This window comes from Hylaeus volcanicus, chromosome 6 (genome assembly GCF_026283585.1).
Source record: "Hylaeus volcanicus isolate JK05 chromosome 6, UHH_iyHylVolc1.0_haploid, whole genome shotgun sequence".
Classification (NCBI taxonomy): domain Eukaryota; kingdom Metazoa; phylum Arthropoda; class Insecta; order Hymenoptera; family Colletidae; genus Hylaeus; species Hylaeus volcanicus.
The window spans coordinates 1,556,330-1,566,262 of NC_071981.1; the positions used below are offsets into that span (position 1 = coordinate 1,556,330).

General features: G+C 36.2%; 1 long non-coding RNA gene across 2 annotated transcripts in view; it reads left to right on the forward strand.

Annotated features, from left to right (window-relative positions):
* Positions 1-4,053: 4,053 nt before the first annotated feature.
* Positions 4,054-9,933, forward strand: part of LOC128878473 (uncharacterized) — a 9,672-nt gene continuing 3,792 nt past the window's right edge. Inside the window, exon 1 of one of the 2 annotated variants that reach the window (XR_008457411.1) lies at positions 4,054-4,700. This is a non-coding gene — a long non-coding RNA (uncharacterized LOC128878473). Of the gene's footprint in view, positions 4,701-7,532; positions 7,588-9,933 lie in introns of those variants that run through there. The other variant, XR_008457412.1, reaches the window with a different exon arrangement.

Below are 9,933 nucleotides of genomic sequence, written 5' to 3' on the forward strand. Positions count from 1 at the left end.
GATATATCTGTACAGATACACAATTTTCTTTAAATTATATATATATATATATATATATATGATATGACATATGAGATGACAATTGTCTTTAAATTATATATATATAATTTAAAGAAAATTGTGTATCTGTACAGATATATCATTTTATATTATGTTTATATATAATGTATAAATATGTATAAATATGTATTTATGTATAAATAAATATAATGTATATATATGTATACATTTGTCTCCACTCGCAGACAAATGTATATGTATAAATACGTATAAATATGTCAAATTATAGTTGTATATTATACTTTTACATATGTGTACATATTTATGTACATATGTATTATACATTATATTATATAGAATGTGTAACTAATGTATACATAACTACTTTTAAACATGCATTTATTGTGGCTTCTAACTGATAATAATAATCGAGACATATGTGTACGTTGGTGTATCTATTTTTATGTGCATTTGAATATGCAACTGAAAAATATTCTATATAAAATTTCCTATGCGCAATGCGAACGGACGTTTAGTATTATTTCCATTATTCTATTACTAGTATTATTATTCATGGAAAGTAATGATTGTACAGATTGTACTCTAGAGACTGAAAAAAGGCTCAACTTTGATAATTAATTTTGAGAGTATCGCAAAAGGAACAGGATTTCTTTTTACAGGGTTTATTTGGCACATATTGAATTATGAACAAAAATGTTTGTATTATAATTTTAGGTACAATACAACAATTTTTCTTCACACTTCAATATGTGTTAAATAAACTCTATAAAAATAAATCCTATTCCTTTTCCGATACTCTCAAAATTAATTATCAAAGTTAGGTCTCTTTCTAAAGTGCTGTTACTGCTTAACATGATATAATGAACAAGAGATTCATACTGTTCAATGTTTACAGTTAATATAATTGAATTTTCCACGCACCGAGAAATTTACTAAGTCCTTTAAGCGATTCAAGAATAAGTCCAGCTAAAAATAAATCAACAACTAGAGGTAACTGTCATCCTAGACAATATAACTCTGTCAAGAGGGAATTTCTATTGTGCTCCTGTCGGGAAACACTGGAATAACACACGACGGACATTACGAGGAGTCCATCGTTGGTTCATTGTCGCGGTAATGTCTACATCGCTTATAAGTGGCGCCAAGTAACGTCGCCGCTGTAATAACTCTCGTGTCGTGTTTCTTTGTCGGTGTGGAACAGGTAATTACTGTATGTTGAAATAGTTTAGTCGAGTGCTTCTCGGAACTCTTTGTTATCAGATAAAATCACGATACGCGAATGGAAACTCAAACACTGTCGGAGATTTTAGCGAGATTACTTTGATAACAGTAGCAGAGAGCAACATCGAACTTAATGATGCGACTAGAAGTAATTGTTTAAGTGTAAAGAAAGATAAACGGAACTGACACTCGATTCTCCAGTAAACATAAAATAAAAAAACAGAGTTTTCCATTTTTGTTAATTTATCACCGATTCGTTATTTTACTGTACATGTGTTACAAAAATTATATTAATATTAGCGTAAACCAAAAATTCATGAGTTTTTTTTACATTGTTTTAGTTTGTGCAATTTTTTCAGGTTATTAAAATTAATTTATATGCGAGTGTTATATATCATTTTGTAGCTTCTAAAAAGCTCTTTCATATGTAATTATCAGCTACATTAATTTATTGATCGTTTAATTATTTTTCGTTTTAGTAAAGTCATGGAAAATTTTGCTATTCGAGCCCTTTTACGTCAATCGTGATTTTATCTGATAACACAGAGTTCCGAGAAGCACTTGAATAAACTATTTCAAGATACAGTCAACAAATATGAAAAAGCTCTTCAAAAGCTACAAAATGATATACAACACTCGCATATAAATTAATTTTAACGACTTCAAAAAATTAAGTCAATTAATCAAATTTGAAAAAACCTGTAGTTCGTAAACATTAATTTATCGATGTCTCGCTTGGAGTAACAAATCCGTAGATAGTTTACAGGTGATTAAAAAATCGGCTGGCTCTGAGCCAACGATGATACAACCGATTCCAGTTACCATAAGCAGGTCGTTTTACTTGGCAGCCCAGAATCGGTCGAAATAGTAAAATCGTTTAGAAATGCTGAATTAGAATTACAAAACCGAGCGTGACAGAACTGCGCGAGTTCCTTCCCGATTTCGTTTTCTGTCCAGGAAAAGTGTCACGAGCGTTCCCTTTTTCAAAAATGATCATTATTCTCCAGGCGAGATCCAGCGAATTGCATACCGATCAGCGAAGGATCTAGCGCCGTCGAACTTTTGCACGAAATGTTGTTGCGGCTGAACGATCAGGGTCGAGAGGCGTAAAAACCGGGTATTGCGTAATCCACGCGTCGAAATGTCAAGTACACGTTATTATCGAGGTACAAGTCAACGTGGAGGTCCAGCAAACGTGTTCTCACGCGATAAGACGAGTCGCGAAGCAACGCTTTCTTGAACGATCGCCTCGGCCCGCTCATCTTTCCGCGTTTCTCTTTTTCTCCTTAAAATCGATCGTTATTACGTGTTCGAGCGTTTTCACGGTACGCCTAGGGAAGGTGACAGGGAGCGTGCAAAACATTGCGCAACCGATCGATAGATCCTCGTGATCGATGTATCTCGAATCGCAAGGAAAGTGCAAGAATTCTTCCTCGCACAGAGAATGCTAAAAATTTAATTTCTATTCGGAGGAGCTCAAGCATATCGAATAATATATTTTGCAAACCATTACGCTACCAATCGACAGATTCCTCGTGATCGATATATCTCGAATCCCAAGAAAAATTCAAAAATTCTTCTTCGCACAGAGAATGCTACAAATTTAGTTAAAATTTAATTTCTATTCAGAGAAGCTCAAACATATCAAATAATATATTTTTTATTCATCCACGTAAAGTAACCATCGTCAAATAAATAATGTATCGATGAACGAACGTACGCTTAAATAACCACAAAACAATTCCTCCTTCCAACCTGATTCACGCGTTAGAAGCGGGAAACGAAATCGAAATTCCGCGCAGAGTTGACCAGGTGAACGTCTCTGGAGAAATCTGCCAGTTTCCCGCGGTTCACCCGTTAGAATTTCAATCAGAGTGATGCGTCGATCCAAGCCTGCCTTTCCAGGCAAACATCGCCGGTTACTGACGGAGGAGGCGTACTTGACTAGGCTGATGCACACGCCGGGATGCACGTAGATGCACGTAAGCGCATTTTACCGTAGAGGTGAGTGTGCATGCACCTTTCACTAGCGGAAGTGAACAACTGAGACAAACGCGTGAGAGCGACCCGGGTCATCGTTGGTTCTTTCAGAGGCGGTAGCCAGCTATCCGAGGGCAATCTACGCTTACCCGCGATACGGTGATCGATCACGATCTCCACGCATAATCACCTGTAATTATCGACCTTTTGATTGCTCGCGTCCCTCGTTTCGAGGAAGACACTTAAACGATGTCGCTTCTGCATTATACGAGGCTCGGCGACCTATGAAATACAATATTAACACTTTTAGTGTCAGACGTTCACTATGAATTTTGTGAATCTTTTTAAAATTTTGGTTCGAGGGAATTGAAAATTAGGTAATTTAGCAATTGCCGTAGCGTTTAATTTTGTAACCTTGGTAAATTCGCGAGGTATATTCAGATTTATTTCTATTAATGCTTCAACTAGGAAATTAATTTTTTTTAGTTCTTTGATGAAGAGTCTTGTCATCAGTTTCTACAGAATACTTCAATGTGCAATTTTTAGATGATGTACAATCAAGTGTTTTTTATATGTACAGTGCAAAATGTTTTAATGTGCGATGTACATGAATATTTAATGAATAGTTCTACGATAAACATTTATGTATATTTTATATTCACATAACATTTTTGTACGATTTACATTTAGTATATTTAATACACAAACTTAAATAAAAATTGATGGTTAGTCACTTTGACTAGTTTCACAAAATATTATACTTAACAAAATATTTTTATATGCAATAGTTCTATGATTTACATTTAGTATATTTAATATGCATTTCACAAATTTAAATAAAAATTGATAGTTAGTCACTTTGACTAGTTTCACAAAATATTTTTATATGCAATAGTTGTACGATACACATTTAGTATATTTAATAAACATTTCACAAATTTAAATACAAAGAAATGGTTACTCACTTTGATTAATTTCAACATGAAAATGAATGTTTCAGTACAAATATAAAATCGATTTAAACGATATACAAAATAAGAAAAAAATGAATAAAATACAGACAGCCTTTTATATCGACGAAAAGTTCATTTAATTCGCTGTCGAGAGAGTCGAAACGCGCGAGGTTCGCGGAAACTTACGCAATCGGCGCCGGAGTAATTTCAAAAGTGTCGATAATTGTGAATGGGAAGGATGATAATTATTGCTTATTGAAAGACCGATTTATTGCTCCGCTGGCTGCGATTAAGTATGAAAAATCGGCTACGAAATTTTCGCCTGCTAACCGTGAGAAGCCCGAGGTCTAATCGCGAGGCAGTAAATCACGTAACGCGTTTGTACGAGAACGGCGCGATAGACGCAATAAACCTCACTGCACATGTCGCATTTCTCGTTGAATTAGTGTTGAATAACGGTGAACGTTCGGTGAATACTAATGAGTACTTCGTAAACATTGAATGGGACGCGTTCGTTCACGAACGGTAAGAGTCGTTAACATCCGAAAAACAAACAAAAAAATAGAACCTGTTCTAAACTTTAATCAGTGACAAACGAATAACACGAATACAGTAAAATTGCGAAACTGCGAATATTGTGACAAACTTTTGGGCACAAGTTTCAATGGATTGGTATCGTTTTATACTATTTCTGAATCCATTTATAATTGGACCAGTATTCACGTTATTTGGTAGAGCAAGATTGTATTGTAATGTTTAGGAAACGATTCGTTTACGGAGTTATGGCGTCCAATTCGAGCCGTGTTTCATGCTCGTGGTAACGAAGATAATGCGAACGCCTGTCGCGAAACAAGATTAATGTTGCCATCAGTCATAATACGTTTTGTGCATTACCAGTGAGATTTATTAAACTGTGGATAGTATAAATCACGCTTTTGAATGATCGGAAAACATAAATATCTTCAGATTTACTCTTCAGCGATATCCTTTTCAACTGCATCTTCTGCGGCACGTTCCATCCGCGGAGAATGGCAATTTTAAAACTCTGCGGGCATCCGATTATTCGAATCACGTCTAAATCCTAAATATTACTTCCTGTAATATGTGTTCCGGTGTGAGTATAGTTATATATATATTTTCTAAACTGTTTTCAAAGAGAATTCCACCATTGCCGACAAAACTACGTCTTCCATTCTTTTTTTTTTTACTATTACAGTTTTTCATTTTAAATAAATTTTTTCTGGCCATAAATATTGTCTTCTATGATCCACAAAAATTAAAAACCATTCTTTCCTTTACTCTTACAGTTTTTAATTTTAAATAAATTTTTTCTGGCCATAAATATTGTCTTCTATGATCCACAAAAATTAAAAACCATTCTTTCCTTTACTCTTACAGTTTTTAATTTTAAATAAATTTTTCTGGCCAAAAATATTGTCTTGTATAGTCGATAAAAATTAAAAACAATTCTTCTTCTTTTATTTTTACAGTTTTTAATTTTAAATAAATTCTCCTGACGATAAATATTGTCTGCTATGATCCACGACAATTAAAAACCATTTTTCCGTTCACTCTTACACATTTTAATTTCAAATAAATTTTTCTGACCATAAATATTGCCTCGTATGGTCCACAAAACATTATTTTCATTTCCCCTTTCAATTTTTATTTGTTTTAGAACAGTTTGTATTTACTTCCCTATATCGTAACAACAGCGTTTTCGGGAAGAGATTGCTTTGTTAAACAGCGAATAGCTCATTCTAACTTTCTTCGCAGATATACGATAAAAGCGTCACCCGAGTAATTAACAATTTTACGCGGCAGCTTGATTGCTCATTTGCCTAAGTAATTAAGAGGAACGGTTCGCGGCTAGTACGGATTTCGCGGACGTTGCAAGCTTTCACGGATCTTTTTCGAAAGAGATTTGCATTAAAAAAATGTCGAATGTCGTCCAGAGAAAGGAAACTTTCAACTGTTCAGGTATCCGTGTCATCTGGAATTCCAAAAGCAAAAGTTTTTAGGGTTACGTAACGACCAACAATTCCAAACGTCAGAACGATGCAAATTCGATGGAAGTTCAATGCAAATTCGTTGCAATCTCTGCAAGCTTCGTACACAATTAATATAAAATATTCAACAGAGCGCTTTTTTCCGGGAATTAATAATACACAAATTGTATCGACGTTAAAAAACAAATACAGTTTCGGCGTAAAATTCAGGCACAATTCGGTCCATAAACTAAACATTCACCTTCCTCGACTTTCGTGCATAAACCTCCCGACGTGTCACGTTTGTTTAAATATTCATGTCCTCGGAAGGTTGTAATTTTTACTAAAAGTCTTTCCACACCAACGAACCTAATTGTCGCCTCTATGAAAGGATCCCGTCGTCGCGGACACTTTACGAGGCAGATTTCTAGCGAGGTCGCGCGGTGCTGGTAGAAAATTTGCGTCTCCCACGTACACGCTTGATATTCTCGCGATACTTGCAGGTCGATGCGTTTCCTCGTTCGCGGCTTCGCGTAGGATGCGTTTCGAATCCCGCGGAAAAAAAAACACACAAAGTTCCAACGTTCTAAACGAAATCATCGTCGAGGTGAAAGGCTGCGAATTCCGAGTGAAAGGTGAAAGGAAAAATATTTTCGTGCGAGGGTAGAGAAAATTCGGTGCTACCCGGTGATATCCCCGAGAAAGAATTACGATTAACGCATTTGGCATTAAGAATCGTCCCACGTGTTACGCGATGCAACACTGGAACAAGTTGGCTAGTATAGATAGTCAAGTTGGCACAAATCGATTAAATCCACCTGTCGGATAAAAATTGTAAAATTAGGGACGATTATTTTTTGGCTATACTTTCTTATTAATTTTGTTAGGGTGAATGAAAAGTTCGTGAGTTTGAGGGTAGAAAACATTCCTTTTTCTTGTGGTGCAATAAGGAAGAAAATTTGAAAAAATGAAGCTATTTCTTTATTGCAACACACTCCTTAATTGTATAAGTACATGGCTTATGACGTGATGGAAAAGTTGCAAATTGGTGACAGGTTAAACACGAGTCTTACACGATGCAGTGAGGAAGTTTGATAACGTGTGACAGTTACTCGTTACGGAACCGTTAGTGACGCGTCTGCGACCATTAACAGGCTCGTCCGTTTACACGGAAAAAGATCATAAACTATGTAAACGGGATGGGCAATATAAACCAGACACTGGAGACATTACCATGCTAATGAGAATGTTTGAGCGACGCAAATATTTGCGACACGCTACTGAATAATATACCCCCCTGTGAGCCGGAGACTATTGTATACACTCCACAAGTATTTGGCTGCTTGGACTGTTCGTTATGAAAGTGGTACGAACCTATCTTTTTGGAACAGTTGCTGCAAGTAATGCTTGGAAACATACAGCCAGTATGTATAAATATAAATATTCGTACCCTCTATGTCTATTCAAGAAATTTGTTTAAATTAAATGATAGGTGTAATGATAAAATATATTCTCTATTACAACGCAAGCTGAATACAGAAAGATAAATAATTCGTAAACCTCGCGACAACCAGAAACGTAAATAATTCGTAAACTTTGCAAAACGTTGACTAGGATACTCAAACTCTAAAGTAACACGAAATACGACAGTTTTCTTCATGTGCTCATCGATTCCATTCACTGGAACACAAGATAAACGTGTTTACGTCCTTCCAGAGATGCAATTTTCGTCTGAACCCTTTGCGAAACATTGACTAGCATGCTCAAACTCTAGAATAACGCGAAATGCGACAGTTTTCCACGTGAGTTCATTGATTTCATTCACTGGAACACAAGATATTCATGTTTACGTCCTTCCAGCGATGCAATTTTCGTCCGAACCCTTTCAGTAAATTTTGTTAAATGCCTATTTATTTCGAAGAAGTATCCAGATAGTCACAGACGAGAGTGTAGTTGCTCCCTGCGTTTCCCAAACACGAATTTCGTCACTGTACGATTTTACTTCAACAAAGTTCGCGAAGTATCACTGGCGCGGATCTGTGGCAACGCGGTCGAGTACTCGTTAGCGATGTGCAAGTAACTGAATCAGCTCGTACTATTACGCAAAATTGCTTACGGGAAACGGAGCAAGTCTGCGTTTAGCCGGACTGTTGCGCAAGAGAGGATGCTTCCCTTCTCGACACCGGTTAGACGGTTTCCATAACGCCGGCAACGCGACTCGCGTAAACTGTACATTATGCACGGTTTAACCTGACCGAGGAAACCAGAAATACGAACTTTCTTCAATTGTTGAATATTGGAGCAGGGATTCTAGGTTAAACTGCTTTGGTCATGGTCAGTGGACTGGTAGAGCAGACTGGTGAGATATTCAGCGATTCCAAAAGTCAGTATCAAGTAGACGTCAGAAATTTCACAGAAGAATTTCACAAAAAGACACAGTAGACGCGTTAATTAGAAAGGGAACTAGAACACCTGGGTTACTATTCGAAAGTAATACAGTTGAAAAATGAATTTTTTAGTCTCCTAATATGAGTGAAACGAATCATAATTTTGAATTTGACAAATTGAAATTTTTGAAACAATGAACAAAAAATTCGGCCCATGACTTGCGTCATAAAATGGGGAAAAAAATCAAACTTTATTTGAGGGGGAAAGAAGAAAAAAATTAAGTGTCGAAATTTGAAAAATCAAAAAATTGTATAGAAGACGAATCCAAATATTTTGATTTGTATTTTTGTCGCAAAATTCATTCAAAAATTGTACATTTTGAAACCAGAAACGTCTAATTTGGTCAATTTTTGGCAGAGCTGTAGCTATCTGAAGAAAAAACGACGTTTTATCTTTAAAAATTCATAACTTTTGTTTGGATCATTACAAAAATCTGCAAAAATTCACAAAAAGGTATTTAGTAGGGTACTATAATATACAAAAATTTCAGCCAATCCAAAAATTAATAAACAAAATTGCGAAATTGATTCAGTAATTTACACTAAACAAAATAAATTTAGTTTTCTATTTTACATACGAAGTATAATATACATCGACGATATTATTTAAGTCATGAGTTCGTTCCTCGACAACAAAATACGGCTGTCAGCGCAGTCGTTACAATTTGCATTCAATTGTGGACACATAGCCGTGAGCGCGAGATAGTTTGCGCCTGAAATAACCAGTCATCAAGTGTTAGCATCAAACACGGTATAATGAACGGACCCAAGAGCCAAGGAGTACAACAAAAAAAAAAAGAAGAAGTTGCACTACCACTATTCGCACACCTCGACGAAGACCGGTAATATTACGGCCAGAAGTCCTAGAAGAGCGTCATGAACATCTTCCCATGTACGTAATTATCACCGCGGTATGTGAAAACTGGAGAAACGCTTCCGGTTGGTTTATACCGGGCGAGCCTATTTATTTTTTCGAGCACCCTTCACGTAGCCGCGTACACGTGTAAGAGCATCGCTCCGAGCGATCTCGACGATTTCTTCTTCAGCAATGGTTCTTTTTTTTCTTCATTTTTGTTATCCTTCGTTTCGACTACGGTTACGATCTCACTTTCTTCGCCTAGAATCTTCCTCCATTTATTGCTGAGCAAATCCTACTTCAAAGCTCCCACGTTACGCAAGCGCGATCCTCGATTGGGGATTTCTTCGAATTCGCCTGAAGTGGATGTCGAAGAGGCTGGCCAGTTAGAAAAGGTAGGAAGAGTTACTAAGAAGGACACTTACACCATTTTAAGGAGAATATTAAGGAATGTTAAGGAGTCCTTT